The 21889-nt window shown below is 34.5% G+C and overlaps 1 pseudogene across 1 annotated transcript in view; it reads left to right on the top strand.

The window, feature by feature from the left end:
* LOC143238371 (ubiquitin-conjugating enzyme E2Q-like protein 1 pseudogene) overlaps positions 1-21889 on the top strand; it is a 55912-nt pseudogene that overhangs the window by 3940 nt on the left and 30083 nt on the right. The window lies entirely within an intron of this gene.

Raw genomic sequence — 21889 nt, 5'->3', positions numbered from 1 at the left:
TACCAATAATAGAGACTAAACATTTTGGAAAAAGCTTTATTAAATAAATAGAGATGAACCTGAAAGGCTTTCCAGTTTTAAAATATTACTGAACTTGGATAATACTTAATGTTTTTTCATTTTGATTGAATTAATACTTTTTAATTTTCCATTGTAAAGTTAAGTAAATATTAAGTTAATTTGAAAATACAACTTTGAATGAGAAATGAATATGTAGTCTTAATTTAAATATAGAGTGATGAGTTTGTTGAATCAACCCCTATCAAAAACATTGACGTTTATTGTTTTATTTTTGTATTGCCAAGTAGTTTTACTCTTTCGAACAAAACAGAATTAATATTGCAACACATATTCAGAAAGTTTTTTTTTTTTATAATTATTTAAATAACTAAACGTAACGAGGGCACTTCCATAAAGTTTATAGAATACGTTTCAAGTCATATACTGAAGAGAATGAACGCTGTCTACAATTTTCTTTCTTCTATCCTAATAAGTTCAAAATTATATTAAGGCTTAACAGACTATCGTTATAACTGAGGTCGTTGACCTTGGCTGTGATGTTGGACTCAGGATATATTTTTGTCGAAACCTGAACAGTTAGTTTTGGAACAATATTTAGCATTTCATTAATTTTGTTTCAACGTTGTGAAACGTTGTGAAAATTATTATTTTCACAAACACGAACTCATACATAAAAGGCCCGGCATGGCCAGGTGGTTAAGGCTCTCGACTCGTAGTATGAGGGTCGCGGGTTCAAATCCCCGTCACACCAAACATGCTCGTCCTTTCAGCCGTGCGGGCGTTACAATATGACGGTCAATCCAACTATTCGTTGGTAAAAGAGTAGCCCAAGAGTTGGCGGTGGGTAATGATGACTAGCTGCCTTCCCTGTAGTCTTACACTGCAAAATTAGGTACGGCTAGCGCAGATAGCCTTCGTGTAGCTTTGCGCGAAATTGAAAAACAAACAAACAAACATGCATAAAAAGGGGAACCCGCCGATTCCTTTGGGAAAGCTTAAAACACGTTTCGAATTTTCAAAAAACAAAACATTTTATTTTAAGAAGAGCTTTTTTACAGCATGATCTCACCCTTTAAATCAAGACATCATCAGTTGATTAATTATTTTATTTCTCTTTCACCCAGACATCGAGACGTTATGTAAAAACCGTTTTCAGACATTCTTTTTGGCATAGCGGTACGTCCGCGAACTCACACTGCTAGAAATCGGTTTTCGATACCAGTGATGTGCAGAGCACTGATAGCCCTTTGTATAGCTATGTTCTCAACTCTTTGGTTTAAATAATGTTGATTGTGTGGTTTAAGACCAATAGTTAGGTGGTCATGGAGACTTATGATGAGTAGGAATTCTAAAATAACACCTCACGGGTGGGGTCTAGCAGTCAGTTTGTCAGACTGTGAATTCGAGGGTCCATGGTTCGCATTCTGTTGCCTCAAAATTTGCTCCGAATTTTGAGACCATGGATGTATTATAATAATAACGGGGCCCGGCATGGCCAGATGGGTTAAGGTGTTCGACTCCTAATCCGAGGGTCGCGGGTTCGAATCCCGGTCGCACCAAACATGCTCGCCCTTTAAGCCGTGGGGGCGTTATTATGTGATGGTCAATCCCACTATTCGTTGGTAAAAGAATAGCCCAAGAGTTGGCGGTGGGTGGTAATGACTAGCTGCCTTCCCTCTAGTATTACACTGCTAAATTAGTGACGACTAGCGCAGATAGCCCTTGAGTAGCCTTGCGTGAAATTAAAAAAAAAACAATAATAGTAACGGTCCAATCTTATTCTTCGATTAGAGTATTCCAAACAATCGCGTTGGGAATTGTTGAGTACGTGTCTTATCTGTAGTCTATCAGCTCAAAATTAGGTTCACTGTCTGGGGAAGCTAGCTAATAAGCCACACCCAATCCTGGACAGATAAAAATATTGTAGAGTTAAAGAATATGTTGGTTTTACTTCATGCTTTAAGCTATCTGAAGCCATGGAAATCTTGAAAACCCATCAGACTCTTGTATCCAGTGTGTATAAAACATAATGATTTCTATCGATTTTATTTTATTTTGAGGATGTATACCATTTTGAAAAATATCACTGTCCACATTTATTACAAAGGGTATTGATATTTGTGGTGGCGTTGAGCTTCGTACTAACTTCACCAAATCACCCGCTGGGACAGCGGTAAGTGTTCGAATTTATAACGCTAAAATGAAGAGTTTTCGAATTTATAACGCTAAAATGAAGAGTGTTCGATTTCCCTCGGTGTATACGGCAGGTAGCCTGATATGGCTTTACCATATAAAAAACGGACAAACAACAGATTAACCTCACCAAACTCTGTTAATAATTCCTCGAGTTGTTATCCATTTTTACACAACCTTTGTTTTTGACTTTTATACTTTCGAAAGAGGTTGTTCACAAATCCAACTAAGAGTATTGAATGGAGAAGTTAGTCTACTTTCCATAATCTCCATCTGGTGGAACTAGAAACTTCTAGTTTAAAGAAACTTTAACGATATCAACAGCTGTAACATTCTTACTTTGTACCGAATACTTAAATAACAGACAAGCTCACTGTGGCTTTAGAAAGATTATTACATAGTTTATAAAGAGTCAGATGTGTAGTATTCGAAAACAGACATGTTCAACACTATTTACTGCGACCTCATTTTGACATTAATCCAAACACCTTTCGACAGTAGAGTTATCATTAGATTAACACTTCTAACGATCAATTAAATAAATAAAAAAAAGATATGGAAAAATACAAGACCTTACCGTACTGTATGCTTTCTGTCGAATTATTTCTAAAAGTAGATTTGTGTAGTAAAAGAAAAATTCCCATTCTAGTAGGAAACAAAAATTGTAACACAAATACTATGTATTCCTACTGGATTGATTACCTTTCAACCTGCCCTCCCAGTGGCACAGCAGTATATCTGTGGACTTATACTGCAATAAACCGGGTTTCGATACCCGTGGTGGCCAGAGCACAGTTAACCCTTTGTGTGTTTTGTGCTTGATAACAAACAACAACCTTTTTAACATACACCTTGTTGTTTATAAGTTGTACCCATAACAATTATTTTATAACTTCGTGGTTCCAAGGTTTGAGACTCGATGTCACTGAACATGTTCCGATCTTTCAGCTGTAAGGACGTCGTGAAAGTAACAGTCAATTCCTCTATTCAACCAAGGAGGCGCAGAAAGCCCTTTTAGCGGTGAATGCTGCTGGTTGGTTATTTCTCATTGGTTAAAAATTAGAGACGACAACACATTTACGCTGTACATACTATAATGTGACAGTTTAAAATACCTGCGTTGACGGCACCGTTCATGTTAAAAATTTCAATTTATGAAAGAATTACAACTGCAAATTCGAATGTGAATCGATGTAACACATGTGAAAATAAAATTGCACTATGAAGTCATTGAGATGCTATCGTTGTTGGTTTTTTTTCCTGGCGTAAACAAGAAACGCCTGTAGTGACGTCTGGAGAAACCATAACAATTTTATTTAGTAAAAACATTTAGGTACTTTTAGAATTTTCAACTGATTTTAAGCCTAATTTCCCAGTATTGACGCGATGTTTGGCTGTTTAGCCTAAACAGTGCTGTATTATTATATCTAACGAGGCGCAGACTGGCGAAGTTGTCAAGTATCAATTGAAAACAGTATTTGTCCAGGTTATTAATTATGAGTTGAAAGCGATTTACATTATTGTATTCAATTTCTGGCAAGCATAACTCAAACAGTGTTATTTTGGAATATGAAAGTATATCGCGTAGGCAGTGAAATTAATTATCTGTGGAGAGGCATTATTTGCATAGTGACAGCTTTGGTATTTTGAGCTCTACGTGTTGTTAGCAAACGTAAGTTGCAAATACGTGAATTATTTTGACAAAATATTCTGATAAGCACGCCAGATGTCATTAAACAGATGCGCAAGCGTAAATTATGTGACTCCGCGTTACGGAATTTTAAGTCGACTCATGCCCAATGATATTCATGCTTAAAACATGGGTAAAATAATTCATCAGCGTTTTTGTTTTTACCAATTTTAGTGAATGTTATAAGGAAACCAATTAAACTGGTCCAGTTTCTAGAAACAGAACACATTATACAAATATTCGTACACATTGTCCCATTGTTAGACCTTTCCATCTTGAACGAGTATTTCAAACATTGTTCATAATTCAACATGTTCATAATGTTTTTACATCTCCTGATCTGTTGGTAACTTAGAATGAAAATGTTTGTTTTGGATGTTCGCGCAAACCTACACAAGGGTATTTGTGTTAACCGTTCTTAATTTTGTTTGTTTTTGAATTTCGCGCAAAGCTACACGAGGGCTACCTGCTCTAGCCCTCCCTAATTTAGTAGTTTAAGACTAGAGAGAAGGCAGCTAGTTATCACCACCCACAGCCGACTCTTGGAATACTCTTTTATAAACAAATAGTGGGATTGACCGTCACATTATAACATCCCCACGGCTGAAAGAGGCGAGCATGTTTGATGTGATGGGGATTCGAACCCGCAACCCTCGGATTAAGAGTCGAGTGTTACCTACCTGACCATGCCGGGCTTCTTAATGTTGAAGTAATAGACTGGAGGGAAGGTAGATAATTAACAGTGCCCATCGTCAACTCTTGGACTACTCTAACCGAACCGAAAATATTGACGATCATTCCTATAACACTCACAAACACAAAAATGCGGAATGCGATTTAACAGCAACGAAACGCGAATCACAGATACTCTGATTCGTTAACCATTGGCTTTGTCTTGGTTTTTGAATTTCGCGCAAAGCTACATGAGGGCTATACGTGCTAGCCGCTCTCAATTTAGCAGTGTAAGACTAGAGGTAAGGCAGCTAGTCATTACCACCCACCGCCAACTCTTGAGTTACTCTTTTACTAATGAATAGTGGGATTGACCGATACATTATAACGCCTCCACGGCTGAAAGGGCGAGCATGTTTGGTGTGTTGCGGATTCGAACCCGCGACCCTCAGATTATGAGTTAAGCGCCTTATCCACTTGGCAATGACGGGCCCCTTAACTACTGGGCCACACCTGGTCGAAATACATACACAACAAATATTTATCCTCACATACTAAATACTAAATAGAGGAGTAAAGATCTACTGCCTTTGTTAGGAATGTGTGTACTTTGCTACTTGGAATTCCACAGTTGTTGAATATTAAATCTTATCAATCCATCCAATCCACCAAGTTTGAAGTATCGACAAAAACTATGACAAACACAGTGTGAGCAAACTTTCACAATTAGATAATGAACCGACTATTTCTCAGAGGGAGATGAAACGAAATCGAACCTCCTAGGGATGAGATATTGCTTTAATAATTCATTCTGATAGAATTGTTAAAAAATGTACTCACAACTTTATCATTGAGGACTCGCTTGTTTAACTAAATAAAACTTAATCGTATTTCCAGTTCGTAAATCAAAGTTGCTGATATGATAAACCGTGAAGCCAATTTTCTAAGGGAAAGTAAGAAAGCAAAACGAAATGAAAGACCGATACACATATAATTATTCTAAATGGGGTTTCGTATTTTTATTGCGTCGTTCTAGATTTTAGCACCAGAAATGCTTTTGGCCCCTCACAGCAAATTGGTTCGTTTATAGATTTTTCTTACTTGTCGCTAGTCGATTTTGCTTGCTAGAGGGAAGCTCCCGATATGGAAAGAATGGCGCACCAACTGTAAATAAAGTACTAGAACTAAATTAAGCCATAAGTTATCAATTACTCGAAAGTTGTTTAACCGATTTAGTATTGGTTTTTCTTCGAGGCGAACGAGTAGTTTGAAAAAGACGAATAAAACGTTTAAAGGTTAGCATATATATTTATATTAAACACCTCAAACATATGTGTTTGTGTGTTTTATCTTATAGCAAAGTCACATCGGGTTATCTGTTTAGCCGACTGAGAGGAATCGAACCCTTGATCTTAGCGTTGTAAAACCGTAGACATACCGCTGTACTAGCGGGGGGCCTCCTCAAACACCAATATGAAATAAAGCAACATTTATTTTTATATTTCATTTCGATATTTCTTGTTATAAGTAAAATCGCCAGTGATGAAGCGTATGGAATCATACGTAGAAAACAACAGCAAATAAATTGCCTGTGTTGAAAATTGTAATCTATTATACACATATGAATTTAATTTGCTTCTTTTAGTGCATAGTTTTGCTTGTTTTTTTTTTATTTCGCGCAAAGCTACACGAGGGCTATCTGCGCTAGCCGTCCCTAATTTAGCAGTGTAAGACTAGAGGGAAGGCAGCTAGTCATCACCATCCACCGACAACTCTTGGGCTACTCTTTTACCAACGAATAGTTGGATTGACCGTCACATTATGACGCCCCAACGGTTGAAAGGGCGAGTATGTTTGGTGTGATGGGGATTCGAACTCGCGACCTCCAGATTACGAGTTGAGTGCCTTAACCATGGCGGGCCGATAAATAAGTTGTATTCGTTTTCACTTTCATAATTTTTGTTTATTATTTGAGTAAGACAATTTATATTTTTTACTTTTCATTATAATGGTATTAAAGTAGGTTCAGTGATTAGAGTACATGTTATCCCCATAGTAACGTTATGTAAAAATAAACAATTCCTTGTTGAGTGCAGTTCAACTACAAATAGAAGTAACTATCAAAAACAAACGAAGGAACTTTAGAGGAATCAAAATAGAGATTGATAAACTGCAGCTAGTTACAATTGTTTACAGAATTTCTATCTCTAAACGATTAAATATACTAGTGAATGCAAGTGAAACTTACTAAACGTGTTTTAGAGATTAAAGTCTTGATTTTCAATGGTTCGAAGCTGAAACAAACAGAGACTATGTACACAAACATCTGCAGAAATTCTATCGAAAACCGATTATTTACATTCCGAACCAACCTCATTGTTCTAATGTGCATTTGAGTCTTTTTGGTGGACTTATTTATAAGTACCAAAGTGGTATTTAATTGCTTCATGCTGGCTGATTAATTTTACACTGTAAAACTACACAGATACCTAATTCTTTCTTTAAGTTTCAATATTGTATGTGACAAGCATTCAACTCTTATAAAATACAATAAAGACTCTCAAGTTATCTGTTTGGTCCATTTACTCATCTTCTCTGGGCACAATGCTGTATGAACAGTCATAGATCAATAAGTGGGAATCTTATTATCTTGTCTTGAAATGAAGTTAACCCCTTTGGATCGAAAGTTGTAAGCAAAAAGAGAGCGGAGGTTTGTATACATTTAGCAACAATTATATAAGAGTTATAAAATACTTTGCAAAAATTAGTTCTTGTTTTAATGTGTTTGTGAATTTCGAACGAAATAAGTTGTACGGATATTAGCAAAACAAGGTACAGTAATCAAGTGCAATAGTTTTGATGAATTGAAGAAAATATTCTGGCACAGATTTCACGAAATGAAGAATGCTATTCTGGCTTAAACTTTATGAATTAAAGACCGATATCGTGGCACATATTTTATAAAATAACGAACAATATTCTGGTACAAATTTCATGAATTAAAGAACAATATTCTGGCACAGATTTCATAAATTAAAGAACACTATTCTGGCACAGATTTAATTTATTTAAGGAATGCTATTCTGGCAGATATTTTATGAATAAAAGACCGATATTCTGTTAAAGATCTCATGATTAAAAAACAATATTATGACACAAATTTCCTAAATTAAAGAACGATATTTTGGGGCAGATTTGATGAATTGAAGGTCAATATTCTAGTAGTTTAAAGTGAAATGTAATATTAAGTAATACCCTGTAATGATAGTGAAAAGTACAAACTCATTTTTGCTGTTTCAAGCTGTCAGGAAACTTGTTTTTTATAGTTAGTGTGTATATTAAACATATGTATGAGTGTTTCGGGCTAATGATTTTTCTGCAGTAGATGTGTGTGACTTGTTGGTGATAAATTCAAAAATCAACAATCAACACACTCACTCCAATTTTTTTCTAAATAATATATATATATTTGGAACTAATTAAACGGATGTACAACGTCTTTATACAGGTCATAGACGCAAGGTTATAAGCATTATATATTCCTTTCTTTCTTGTCAAAAGTTCACTTGGGCTTATTCATTTGTTTTAGAATTTCAGTTGACAAATCGAACTATTTTGCTTTATTAGTATCACCAAACTATCCAAGTATAGTTCACTTACGTTATCGTCGAGCTACCATGGTTGCATCCTATACTTCTAAAATCGTCTGCTCCTTTTTCTCTCTTTGTATTTCCAAGAATCGTCTGTTTATTTGTCAAAGTCCTTTAGGGCTAGTTCAATTACGTTAGAACACTCTTTGCTGAAATAAATTGTCCTTCTTATCTCTTTTAACACCGTTAGTCTCATTCTAATGTATCAAACGTTAGGCCTATATTAATCGTTAGGCCTTCCACTCCTACAACAATTAACTTTTCGTTTAACTTTCCTTTGGCCTAACTTCTTGTAATTTTACTTTTCGCCTGTCCTGTCTTTGTATGTCTGTATACTTTTTCACTCATCTCACACTATTTATATGATTGTTACTGAATCGTTTGCTCGCTATATACTGGACATTAATAAATTTCTCGCGACGTTCGATAATCTTGATATCAATGAATTACAAACATAACGCCCGACTCTTATCGCGTTACGTAACTAAACTTGCCATAACATTTACTTTAAAGTAATTTCTTCTAACTCTATTATTGTGGAAGAAACTAAACAATCATAAAAATATTCACTTATAAAATAAATTAATTAATAATATCTCACTAAACAGTATTTAATATCATGGCACAAGCTCTTTACATCAAATTAAGAAATAAATTTGTTGTCATCTATTTTTGGGACGCCTTGAAAGTATGATATTGTTCAGATAAAGTAGCGTTTCGGTTGTTTTGCTTAGAATATGTACCCAATTCATTGAGGTTAAGGTGAAATGTAGTTTGTATTATATTCTAAAACAACTAATTATAAGAATAATTACATATAAAGGCTTAATATCCTATGTTGAATCATCCTAAAATATAAAAAAGGATCAAGCATTTTCATACATGATTAGAAACTGATTGGTTGTTATAGTTAAATGTTTCACTCATAGGTCTACCTGTGCATGGAAATTCTTAATTTTGAACTGGTAAACTACAGAGAAGGCCTAGTAATTAGGTCCACTGTCAACGTTTGGGCATGCTTGTCTGATGGAAAAATGGGTTTTGATTGCCATTCTTATAACACACCCACGGCCTTAAAAGATCAGAGTGTGGTTTCTTTGTTTTTTATTTTGCAAAAATATAGGACTCTAACCATAAACCCTCGTATTTACAGACAAATGCAGATCGCAAGGCCTTGCTCGAACCTTAGAAATTATAAAATAATAGTATGGATAAGTCTCACGAATAGTATTAAACCCGTTAAAATATGTTGAAGGGAAACAGTTTTGAAAAAGGTCCTCTGAATCTTAAAAATGAGATATCTAAGGGCAGGGTAGTACATTTAAAATACCATTCAAATAAGATGCAGGTAATGAATATTCCAACTCATTTCGTGAATTACATTTTAAGGCAGAACATTAACTTTAATAAGACTCGACAGTTCTGTATACGCAACAAGACTAGATTTGTGGTTACGAAGCTAACAAAAAGTCACGCTGCGTTGTCAGGAACGGAAGTGACGTATGACAAGATCAGCGCTGTACGTTTCACTGAAAGAAAAAAGTTGATTATTTTAAATGTGTATGCTAGTTTTAACCTGTCTTTTTTTTAGTAATTCACAAATATTAGAAGGAAAAGCAATAAATTATAAAACAACTTAATTGCATAAAGTACCCCATGTTTTTTAATGCTACAATTTATGAGTAAGTAAAAATGACTTGATATTTTTATTAAAATAGTTTGCAACCTAGTGAAAGTGACGATTTGGTTTGTTTGTTTGTTTGTTTTGAATTTCGTGCAAAGCTACACGAGGGCTATCTGCGCTAGCCTTCTCTAATTTAGCGGTATAAAACTAGACGGGAGGCAGCTAGTCATCACTACCCACCGCCAACTCTTGAGCTACTCTTTTACTAACGAATGGTGGGATTGACCGTAACATTGTAACGCCCCCACGGCTGAAAGGGCGAGCATGTTTGGTGTGACAGGAATTCGAACCTGCGACCCTCAGATTACGAGTCAAGTGCCTTAAACACCTGACCATGTAATGATTTGGAGTTCTGTGATATTAAACTTCGCGTACAGGATTTAGGACTAAATCATTTGGTTGTTAATCAAGAAGAAGTATAATATATCAAAGCTAATAAATCACAACATGAGGGATTCTAACATTTTAAGGTTGGATTTGTAATCTTACGTAAATGTTCGGGGAATATTAAGAAAAAACGAAGCCCCTTAAAAAATCCAATTTTGTTTATATTAAGCAACATTAAATTTTGCATAGACATTAAATAGGTCTATTAATATAAACGGGTCGGGGGTTGGTGTAGTGGTAGAGCTTTGGATTTCGGAGCTTGCGTATCCGGTTCGTACTCGTGCGATATCACAAAACGTTCCCCACACATTAAGTGGTGGGTATGTTATAAGAGTGACAGTCAGTTGAATCCACTAGCATGGGTGGTAATTGGTTGAGCACTGCTGATTTGTTGTCTTCTGTTTGGTTAGTAATTTATTATCGGGAGGGCAATAGATAGCCTTAGTAGCTTTAATACAAAATATAAATATCTAGATGCTACTATAAACATTATAATTATTTTACCTAGAAACGTTTAAATAGATAGACCAATTGGATATGTATTTACGTTATTATATAATAATTAATATAATTTAATCTCATTAATATTTAATCTAATAATAATGTATTTGGAATGTGATACCAAAACAAAATTGTAAATAAATATACCACAGGCTCATCGAGATTTAGGAAAGTGATATTACAGATTCTAATGTGCTCTTGGAACTACTACTTCTTCTACTGTTAAAAGTGCTAATTCTGATAGCTATGATTATGCACCATTGCTTGACACTGCAGTTGTTATTGTAACAAGTTTCTGCGAAGGACGGGGGATCAATTTTAAACCACCTCTTCGATAACTTGTCTACTAACCCTTTACTGTATGAGGATATTCCAAGACTACGTTTAGACAGATGAAAAGTTCACTAGAATTATTTAAGAGGACTTGCAAGGTAGCTTATGGAATGGGAATTGCGTGTTTCTAGTTTCTTCTAGAGTATTGTTCTCATGAAAACAATAGTTGACTTGGAGATGATGAGAGCTTATGGACTTCTTGTTCGTGAGACTTTAACAGGCCAACGTCCTTGGTTGCTAATAAGTTAGTGCATCAGGAGTTTGCTCAGATTTTTCACAATGGTTTTTAGGGTCAAAGGGTTCTCTTTCGTCACTGTATATTTCCATTTGCGGATGAGGACTCGCTACCCATTATAATTATGGTTTCTGAGCCCACTGCTTTCCTAAACGTCTCTTTCCAAAGTACTTCTACATCGATTAACAATTTCGTTATACTAGTAGCCCTGAAAACGACCGTGGCATGTACTTCTTTATCCAAGCTCTACACTGGCAGAGTTGCAGTATGGAATGGTTTGCAATTCCCTGTGAGCCAAAAACCTAAAGACGCTAAAAGTATCCGCCCCATGTGGCGCCAAGGGTTACATATTCAATCATTTGTCACTGTATTAGCATATAAAATCTTATAAAGTTTGACAAACTCACTGTATACCAGCTACGTTGTTTATTGTGGAATACTTTAAACAAGCTCACAATATTTGAAGAACAAAATCTTGCTCCAACAAGAGTTTTTAATGACATTTAAAATGTGTTTTTACAGCTAAAATTTGCTCTTAATTTTTGAACTAAACAGTTTGTTCATTGATTGTTTTACAGTTCCTGTTTTTTTAAGAAAAAATTCAGAGCAAAATATTATCTGTTTTCATTAGTTTACGTTAGTTCTCGAGATGAGCGACCAGTTAGTTATAAGGAATACCATGATCGTCCATCGTCTATATATTATCGCTAAAACAAGGTATTTTATTTTCTTATTCCTAACTGTGAATTCTACTTTCATAAACATGACTAACACATTTATCACATACAGATGTAAAAAAGGCATAATTTATTTCGTCAGTCTTTTAACTTTATAGAAAAAAGACATTGTAGCTTAACAAACATTTGTTTGATTCTTACTAGCAATGACACTGATAGTGTAAACTCAGATCTTGATTACATATCACCAGAATTCGGTTTATTTTGAATTTTGTGCAAAATTGCACACGGGATATCTACGTTAGCCGTTCCTGATTTAGCAGTGAAAGACAAAAGAGAAGGTAGCTGGTCATCGCCATCCGCTGCTAACTTTTGAGTTACTTTTAAAACTAACAAATAGTACGATTCACAGTCACATTATAACACTACTACAACTAAGAGTATGGGCATGTTTGGTAGATTCGAACCTGCGATCCTCAGATTACGAGTCGAGTCGTCTAACCATATTAGCATGCCGGGCCACATTTTACTAATTAAGGTTGAAACAGTACAATTAGCTAATGCATGCTTAGCAGCAATAGATGTAACATTTCCTATAAAACAACAAACAACTTTTATTTTATGTATTTGTTTTGTTTGTTTGTTTATTTTTGAATTGTGTACGAAGGTACACGAGGGTTGTCTGTGCTTGCCGTCCCTACTTTAGTAGCGTAAGGCTAGAAGGAAGGCATCTAGTTATTACCACCCACCGGCCATTCTTGGCGTACTATTTTACAACAGATAGTGGAATTGACCGTAATATTATAACGCTCCAACGGCTCAGAAGGCGAGCATGTTTAGTGGGACGGGGAATCGAACCCATGACATTCAGATAGCGAGTTAATCGCCCCTAACCACCTAACCCTATATGTTTAAATAATGCTCCTACGAGGTGGCGTACTCCTTGCATTTTTCGTCGTTTCAGTATTTTTTTGCCCAGAAAAATCTTTATGTTTTGACCTTATTTTCATTTTGAGCGAGTGAGTTCGTTCTTCCTTCAGAATGTGCGTGAAATGAGAGATCGGAAAAAATTGATTTTCGTTTGATTTGTATCACTAATCCTAACTTACATTACACAGGACATTTAATTCTCTAGTAATCAATGGTTTCTACAGTTTATTAGCTTAGAAAAGTGTTTGAAGTCACTTAATATATGTTCTTTTATAACACAAACAAGCGCTTCCTGTAACTGCTAGTCCCCTAATGGGACGACCCCCAGTGGTATAGCAGTATGTCTTCGGACTTACCGGGTTTCGATACCCGTAGTGGGCAGAGCACAGGTAACTGATTGTGTAGCTTTGTGTTTAACCTAAATAATAACAAACCTGGTGGGATAGTGATAAGTCTACAAACTTACAAAGGTAAAATTCATGGTTCGATTCCACACGGTGGACGCAGCAGGTAGCCTGATGTGGCTTTGATTTAAAACAAACAAATTGTTATTGCTGACTTAGGGTTAACATTGTAGCAAACACGTATTCTTATTGTTTTTGTTACTCACAGTCGCTGTCTCATTATGCTTATTTATTTGATATATGGTGATATATATATATCTGTGTATAACAAGATATAAATATATACATAACCAAACATTAAACATGGCATATACATTTATATATTTCACCATTGTAGCAAACACGTATTCTTGTTGTTTTTGTTACTCCCAGTAACTGTCTCATTATGCTTATTTGATATATGGTGATATATATATGTGTATATGCCATGTTTAATGTATGGTTATGTATATATTTATATCATGTTACATACATACATGTATATGTCATGTTTGCTATATGGTTATTCTTATATATATATATATATGCTATATTTGATATATGGTTATACATATATTATAAAATCGTGTACCATTCCTAGAGACCTTTCTCATCGTTCATTAAATAAACGAGCATCCCCTTCTTAGAGATCACGTAAGTATCTTTTCGAAATCCTTGAATGATCACTGTGAGTCAAAAAATGACAAAAATATACAGTGGTGTACAGTATTTTGTTTGTTTCCTACCACTGCGGTCCCGACTTTCTGCCTCTACGTCATGTCCTTGTGTTTGAAGCAGTTGTTCTTATTGGTCGCTCACTGAAAATCCTTGGTGACTTCCCGAGAGGTTTCCATAGCAACCTAAGAGCCAGTATTTTTGTTTCATTAGTATGTCGCCATTTTTGAGACAATTTATTTGAATAGAGCTTTTTCACACAAGGTCACAGATAAAAGATGTAAAATTGGATTTTGGCACTTTACTCGACAAATAATTGAACTTTCTGTGAAACAAGTACTAATTTTTTGAATTTATAAATAAATTACCCACTTTTAAGCTGATTCAACTTTATATTACAATTATGAATAACGTACAAAAAAGGTTTGTGATTGAATAGAAAATTATTATTGTGCTTAATTTATTACGATAAGATATGTTCTTCAATATATATATATATATGTAGGTGCATAAGACTGTTGTATGTATAAATAATGTTACATATAACCAATATATAACTTTAACGTACAAGGTTTACATACTTAGTAGAAGGAAAATAATATCAATAAATAGAAAATTACAAAATAGCCAATCAAAAGATACTATCATATGAAGTAAAACAAAACAGCCCTGAAGAACAAGATAAACAATAAAAAACAATCATGGAAGAACAAAGTAAAAAAATGATAAAATAGAGCGTACACAAGAGTAATATATAACAAAGTACACAGCAATAATATAAAACAAAGTGCACAACAGGAATTTAGAACAAAGTATACAACAATAACAAGGAAAAAGTGCACAACAATAGTATAGAACAAATTACAAGACAGTAATATGGAACAAAGTGAACAAGAATAATATAGAACAAAGTAGACAACAATTAAATACAACCGAGTGAACAACAAAAATATAGAAACGAGTGAACAACAATAATATAGAACAACGTACACAACAGTAGTATAGAACCAAGTGAATAACAGTAATATAGAACAAAGTAGACAACAATAACATAGAACCGAGTGAATAACAGTAATATAGAACAAAGTATACAACAGTAGTGTAGAACCAAATGAACAACGATGATATAGAACAAAATATACAACAATAATGCAAAACAAAGTACACAAAAATAATGTAGAACACGTATACAGGAATAATATAGAACCAAGTGAACAATAATAATATATAACAAAGCATATAACAATAGTATAGAACAGAGTGAAAAGAACAATAATATAGAACAAAGTACACAACAATAATATACAACAGAGTGTACAACAATAATATACAACAAAGTATACAACAATAATATACAACGGTAATATAGAACCAAGTGAACGACAGTAATACAGAACAAAGTATACAACAGCAATACAGGATAAAGTACTCAACAATAATATACAACAAAGTGCACAACAGTAATATAGAACAAGGTGAACAACAGTAATATAGAACTAGGTGAACAACAGTTATATAGAACAAAGTGCACAACAGTAATATAGAACAAAGTATAGGAAGTGTCATGTAGAGCAAATGATAGAGTAAGGTATAGAAACAAATACTTAAAGCAAAGTGCAAGAGCGAACATTTGAACAAAATACGGAAACCAGCAAACAAAGCAGAGAATAATATAAATAAGTAGAGAAAAGTGTATACATTTTTATGTGAAGAAAAGTACGTAACGATCACGTCGTACACAAAATAATAAAGAGAAAAGACGGTTCAAAACAATTAATTTTGGAACAGTTGATGTCAAAAAGTTTGCTCAAAGTTCCACAAACAACTGTCTTCATATAAATGACCTTAACTGTGAACTGATATGCTAGGGTGAAGACCGCTAGTAAACGGCACCGACATCCATCTCTTGAGGTACTTTTAACTCCCCGAATATTGTAGTTTGTCCGCCGTCTTACCCCGCACTTATGTCTTAAATTACAAGACACGTCCATTTTGTAAAGGGTCGCGAACCATGGACTGTTAGGCATCAAGTATAGGTTGAGCAGAAGAGCTGAAACATAAAAAGAAAGTTGGAGCGAAAGTATAGAACTCGGTTTATTTTAATTAATGTATTTCAAGTTTTGTTATAATGATGAGCTAACAGTTTTCAGAACACTTTCGTGACGAGCTCGAATAAACGTTTAATTTCGTCTTCATATTTTGGGAACAACGGTAACCTTGGTGATGCCTTTTAGTGAAGCAAGATGAATATTAAGCATACGATAATAACTTAAAAACGATGAGCCATATTCTTCCTGCACACACACACACACATATATATATACTCTAGCTTTAATAATAGCACTTATAAATATGTATGTATACACATGTTTTCATGTAAGTATAACTCTTACTATAGATACTGCAGAAAATAACTTGTTTTGAACAAAAAATTCAATCAAATTAGATATCGATGGAAGTAGTAGTAAGGTAAGATACTAAAAATACAAATTGATGTTTGATTACGGAATTTTGTCTCACATTTTCTAGTTGTTGGAAGTATATCTCGCATATAACATTTAGGTTACTCTTTGTTTGACATAGAATATTTTCTGAGGTAAAATTAAGTTTTCATTATGTCCCTATGTGGTGCCAATCAGTGGCTTAAGGGAACTCCTCTTTTATATATATATATTTTTCCACCTTGTTCTGTCTGATACGAAAAAGTACTTTTCATTCAAAAATTAACCATAGTTTGATTCTAGTTTGTGGCATGGTTTTCAAGGTTAACAAAGCTGGCGTTATGCATATGGGCGCTCTTTACCATTATTGCTTAGGCTGATATTTTTATTTTTCATTTCTTTGTAACCCAGTGTACAGAAATACCGTTAATCCGAAGAAAACCATGTTTAAATAACTGTAATTTGTCGTCTCGAAAAATAGTAATCACAGTCGAACTGTAAATCAAATGATTGATTTACAATTGATAAGTTAGTTCTCAACTAACTGCCACAAAAGAAACAAATTTAAGTTACTCGTCTGAATAACATTAAAAGATAGTATTCGTTTGTAGGTTCTTTTAATATTGTAACTGGATAATTAAATGTAAATTACAGTTGTTCCTCGATTAGGAAAACTGGTTACTGTCCTAAAGATTTGAAATGCGTTTTTGACGCTAACTGTAAAAAAAAAAATATTTTTTTTATATATTTGCGAAAAAAACAAAAACGCACCTTATTTTTCCTAGGTGCGTTTTATCACTGTAAAAAAGATAAAACGATGATCCACAGTGCTTAGGGGGAATTTATAGGTTATTAGTATCAATACCTACCTTAAAGGTATAATTCCACGCCATCTTGACTGTTAGGATAAGCATGAAGGCTGTATTATCAATCATATGAAGAAGGATATCAACTGAAAGAAGTATTATGTATCCTAAATCTAGGAATTTTAAGATAAGCCATTGGAAATAAAATTCAAGTACTGAAAAGACTTAAGATTAATAGCAAAAGGAAACATATTAAGTGACGGTTTATTAGGTGGGCATATTTGTTTTAAAAAGATATGTTATAGAGACTGTATAGAATAGCATTCTAGTTACCTTAGTGTATATATATATATATATATACATTCTGTTGTTCACTTCAAGCTAAAATTAGTTTTCAGCTCAAGATGGCGAAAGGCATTTTTTTATGTTTAGAACACTTGAGACCTATATTCGGTTCTTGAGATATAACACTCATACGTTGAAACAGATTATTTAACCCTATAATGCATGCATTATGTAAATATGGTAAGAAAAATGTTTCATTTGAGTTTCTTGCTTAAGTAAATTTACATTTTACAATTTTTTTTTGTGAAATGTATTTAGATAAGTTATAAAGGGGCACTTCACCTGGAAGTAGAACTGTTTAATTAAGGAAAGCAAAATGTATTTCATGGTTTATTTAGATTGTTACCTGGAAATAAGAGTATTCACATACAGAATTGAAGCATATTTATATGTTTGTTTGTTTATTTTTGAATTTCGCGCAAAGCTACACGAGAGCTATCTGCGCTAGCCATCTCTAATTCTAGCAATGTAAGATTAGAGGGAAAGCAGCTAGTCATCACTACGCACTGCCAACTCTTAGGCTACTCTTTTACCAACGAATAGCGTAATTGACCGTCACATTATAACACTTCCACGGCTGAAAGAGAGAGCATTGTTGGCATGACAGGATTTCGAACCCACGACCCTCGGATTACGAGTCAAGTGCCTTAACCACCAAGCCATACCGGGCCCATATATATATGTATCAAGTAATAAAAATATATTTGTTAGCTCTACGTTGTAATGCGCAATACAGGGTTAATATTTGACCAAAGAATCTGATAGGTTAACATTTGTTTCTAGTTATTTTTTACCAGTAAAGGTATAAGGTAAAGTGTATGACTGTTATTTCTTTGGGAGGCACTTTCAAAATTTCTGGTTATTTATTTAAGCGTAAAGCTGCACGTTAAGGTATCTTTGCTGTGCCCACAAGACGGACCAAACCCCGATATTTGACGTTATAATCACTGTAATAAGCACTGTTAAACAGTGTAACATCTATTGTTTATTGGTTCCTTAATAATTTATTTTTACCTTGAAACATATTCTGTGATTATACCTTATACTGCAAACAATGTTTTTTTTTAAGTAAAATTTCGAGCGAAATGTTTATATAGTTTATTATTCTATTTACAGACTAATATGCACTGTAATTTGCATCATCAACAGTGTGAGAATGGTTTTCTTTCTATTTATACCTGTTTTAATTTTTTTATATATAAAGGAATTTGTGGCTGAACATGTTTTTGTTTTGTAAATAAGAAAACTTCTCAGAAAGGGCCTGGCATGGCCAGGTGGTTAAGGCACTCGACTTGTAATCTGAGGGTCGTGGGTTCGAATCCAAACATGCTCGCTCTTTCAGCCGTGAGGGCGTTATATTGTGACGGTCAATCCCACTATTCGTTGTTAAAGCAGTAGCCCGAAAGTTGGCGGCTGGTGGTGATGACCAGCTGCCTTCCCTCTAATCTTACACTGCTAAATTAGGGACGGCTAGCGCAGATAGCTCTCGTGTAACTTTGCGCGCAATTCAAACAAAACCTCTCAGAACTAATACATTACCTTATGGTAACGTACAGCAAGTCTTAAGGTCTGTACTACCCCGGTACAAGTGTTTATTTTGCATGACACAGTTGTCAGTTGGAAAAAAAATAAAAACGCGGGACGTTGGGATCGTATTTTGTTATTTTGAAAACAACAAAATATTTTCACAATTCGAACATATTTATAAGAGCTATTACCCAAGAAATAATTTCAACTTATAAGTTACTACATTTCAAAGTTATTCTGAGCAATAAGTAAATATATATTTCAGTTTTATTTGGAAAGTAATATAATTTTTGCTTTTTTTATAAGAACCATTCTCAACCATTTGATTGTTGAAAAAAAGAGCTGGAAGTGACCACGTAGTCAGCTCGTCGAGTTAAGAAATAAAGAATCTGGAGTTAGAGACGTAATGCAGCTAAACACACACTTCGCACTTGTGTCTTTAATTGCGTTATAGAAGTGACAGCCAATCACATTAATCGGCTGAAATAGCTGGAATGATGGCACTGACGTTACTGACTGATCGCCCTTCCTCTGATCAGTAGTTCAAAATTAGAAACGGCTATACGTAACTCCTACGGGTCTCTTACCTGTCCGTTTAACATTCTCTGCACACGAGGTGTTGCTGAGGTTGAAAACCAAGTTTCAGTTTGTTGAAATAACGAACCGATTCATGAATACGTAGCTTTGAAATTTAAAGCAATTGAAAATATTGCAAAACACATAAGAGTCAGGTACTCCTACCATAGTAATACACACAAGTGCCGAGAGAAAGGCGCAACTCTTAATATAGAAAATGTTTCTAACATTTTGTGCATGTAAATAATAGAACCATTTCTTTGGTTCTTTAAAAATGTTCCGAAAGATGACAAGGTGTTACTAGTGTTTTACTTAAAACAATATAAAGTTTTCATATCAAAATGAATTGGAAATAGTTCATGACCAACTGCCCCCCAGTGACACAGCGGCATGTCTTCGGATTTAAACGCTAGAATCTGTGTTTCAATACTTGTGGTGGGCAGAGCACAAAGTGGTTACTTTTGTAGTTTTATGCTTAGTTACAAGCAAACAAATCATGACAAATTCCCAAAAGTATAGAATTTAATAAACACGTCAACGCATGTATTTTCATCTTCACATCTGTTTTATCGGCGCGTGTTACATTGTTAACACTTAATCTGCTTCGCTGTGTATGTAGTGTTACAGTGGTTACCTTATACTATCACTGAAAAGTCCAAAACAGTCTTAAAGTCCTTGGTCTTAATCCGTTGTTAATCTAGCGATGTTGTTTCCTATGAAAACAAACAGATTACTGGCGGACACCTCTAATCTATAAACCAATAATTGCAACTGTTGTTCTGGTATAAATATTACACCTTCTGGAATTCACGAGCTTTCTGATTCCTTTTCTGTGTATTTTTGATGAGTTGGAATTGTAATTAGAAGCTTCAAACCCAATAAAATTTTATACGCACGTGGGATAAAAGCACCTGGCCAGCAGTATCCATTTCCATAATGGCTATATTCAGCCATTTGAACCTATTGACGGAATTAACTGTAATTTTCATAAGTGCTAAGCATGACAGCTAATATCATGTGTCGAATGTATGAGATCCCCGATACACAGCCCGAGACGTTAACTACTAGCTCATGTTCAGTCTTTGTTTGTTTGCTGAATTTTCACACAAATCTTCTCGATAGCTATTTTCGCTAGTCAATCTTAGCATTTATGTGATAAACTAGGTGAAGAGCAGCCAGTCAACACTATCCACCGTTAACTCTCTGGCAGTCTTTTACCAACGAATAATGGGATTGACCGTCACGTTTTAACGCCTTCACGGTTAAAAGCGTCATGTTAGGGACTAGTTTCGGTCTCGAAAACTGCAGATTGCAAGTCGAGCGCCTTAATTATAAAGAACAGTCCATCTGCTTCTGTATTCTGTTCAAAGTCTATCATAAAACTGGTAGTTTAACTGCATGAGCAACGAGTAATAACGAAACACGTCTTTGGCTTTTTGATTTAATTAGTTGTAAATATTTTGTCTGTTTCTTAGATAAACATGTAAATACTTTATGGGATGTGTGAATAAATTATAAATATTTTATGGGATGTGTGAATAACTCATTTTGGTTGGCTTGTATCTTGTGTCCATTTCGTATGATACCATAATTAACGAAAAAAATTTGTGCACATTTCTAGTTTGTCCTAAACGGGGCTGAAACCTAAGTGACGGGGTCATTTGGTCTTCTATATAATAATAAAATATAATATAATATAAAAAATGTAATATAATAGTATTTTGTCAGTCAGTTAGTAAACAGTAAATTGACGTCGCATAAGGGACACTTAAAGTTATAATTTGTACTGTCGTTACGTCAGTAAAACGTGCACTGACGTAAAACGTGTCATGAAATACATACAGAATAGCATGAAATAAGAACTGCAAAAGCAAGAAATAATACTACTTCTTACTTGTAATTTTGGTTGTATTTACTCTTGAATCCGTTTGTGGACTCTACGGAAGTACATCTAGTTTCATAAAACTGTTAGTACTTACTACACGTTGCTGCGAATTATGTTGTTAACGTTTCTTTTGAATTTTGTGCAAAGCTACATGAGAGTTATTCGTGCTAGCCACCCTCAATTTAGCAGTAAAAGACTAGAGGGAAGGCAACTAGTCATCATCACCCACCGCCAACTCTTGAGATACTCTTTTACCAATTAATAGTGGGATTGACCGT

This window comes from Tachypleus tridentatus, chromosome 13 (genome assembly GCF_004210375.1).
Source record: "Tachypleus tridentatus isolate NWPU-2018 chromosome 13, ASM421037v1, whole genome shotgun sequence".
In the NCBI taxonomy this organism is placed as follows: Eukaryota; Metazoa; Arthropoda; class Merostomata; order Xiphosura; family Limulidae; genus Tachypleus; species Tachypleus tridentatus.
Note: the sequence above shows the minus strand (reverse complement) of the source record. Positions and strands in the feature narration are given on the sequence as shown.